Raw genomic sequence first — 1,746 nt, forward strand, 5'->3', positions numbered from 1 at the left:
GACTAGAAGTGTGTGTCTCGGCAATTGCCCTTCAAAACCATCCCACACCTTAAAAATGGTGGGGTTCGCCTCCAAGAAAACCTTAAAGTCTATGCCAAGTGTCCCTCAAAGTTTGGGCCCATCATGAAATTTGCCAACATTGGCCCAAGTGCACAAAAGCTTAATTAAAGTTCCTAATCAACTAAATTACAATTTATTTACAATTCAAATGACTAAATGTTGAGTCTTTAATGTGCACACCACCATCCTAATGCTCTAAATGATGTTTCCCAAAATTTTCCTGCAACCAAAAATGCACTTAATCAGCTCAGAAAATCCAAATTAGCACAATTACGAATTTCTGACCAAATTAAGCAGAATTCAGAAAACGGGGAAATAACAGACAATTAAACACAATTTCGTGGTTTATTTAAGCGCAATAAACTAAATGCAGTTCCAGAAATAATGACTCATCACAGAGTAACTGAATTGTTTTAATTGTTTCTGATATATGCTTTTACGCTGTCATATGTTAATGTGTACAAACATGGTTGAGTTATTAATCATGGTTGTGAATCATCAAAAAAGGGGGAAATTGTTGAGATTGTTGAGATTGTTGACAACACAAACTCTATATCAACCTAGTTTTTGATGATGACAACACAATGCTTAATAACAGTACACATGTTGCTGCATTACATGTTCTTGTTCTGAATTATCTATGATATCTGCTGAACATGTTTTGTTGAACTGCAATGTATGTTCCTATGATTGATTATGTGTTATATTCGTGGAACATGCTTGTATTGGAATGTGCGTGGAACAAGCTTGTATTGAAATGAGAAATATTTTTTTTTCATTACTGCACATTTCAGGAAAGAAAAAGATCACAAGCACCTTTAAGAACTTATATTTGTTGTGACAAAGTTCTAGTCTAATCGAATAAACTCTTAATGGATTCGACTATGCTAAAATCTTTGTACAGATATTGTGAACATTTGCTATGTGAGATTTTGAGTTGAAAAGAATTTCAAAGTATTTTTTGATGTGTCAGTCAACATTGTATATTGCATATTCGACTGTGTTACTAATTTGTTTGGAATTCTGTTAAGCCTACACGCTCCAACGGCTATAATTTTCAAAAGTTAGTTGAGCTTGTATGACTTGGTCAACTGTAATAAATGTGTGTTGATTTTTGTTGACTGAGAGTCTTTGTGTTGACTGTCTGTTATAACTGTTTTAATACAGTCGACTGAATGAGTAGGCTATTTGACTGAGAGGCATTTTGATATAACAGAAAACTATAAATAGACAAAACGCCAATTGTTCTGCAACTTTTGATGATCTGACATTTTCATTTTCCTGTTTCAGATTGAATTCTCTGTTTAAAGAAGCTCCAAGAATTGTACAAGAAGACGGTGGTGATCTTTCTTGAGAGAGATTCAAAGGGAGGAGTCCATTACGCATACTACTTGATCATAATCAACACAAAGAAGGTGCTTTCTGTTTGATCTTGAAGGCTTGGCAACCTGTGAAGTCTGTTGTGATAAGCTTGGCAACCTGTGATGTCTGTTGTGATAGGCTTGGCAACCTGTGAAGTTGATGAAGGTTGAAAAACAGTTATTTTCATATGTCAATTTGGACCAAATTACACCCTTTACTACTCGGAATAAGCTTAGAATCAAGCAAAACTCAATAAATGAGTCTGAAGAGAGTCAAAAGTTGTTTTTAGCGATTTTATGCTTGTTTTGCATTGTTTTGAAGCTA

This window comes from Vigna radiata, unplaced genomic scaffold, assembly GCF_000741045.1.
Source record: "Vigna radiata var. radiata cultivar VC1973A unplaced genomic scaffold, Vradiata_ver6 scaffold_178, whole genome shotgun sequence".
Classification (NCBI taxonomy): domain Eukaryota; kingdom Viridiplantae; phylum Streptophyta; class Magnoliopsida; order Fabales; family Fabaceae; genus Vigna; species Vigna radiata.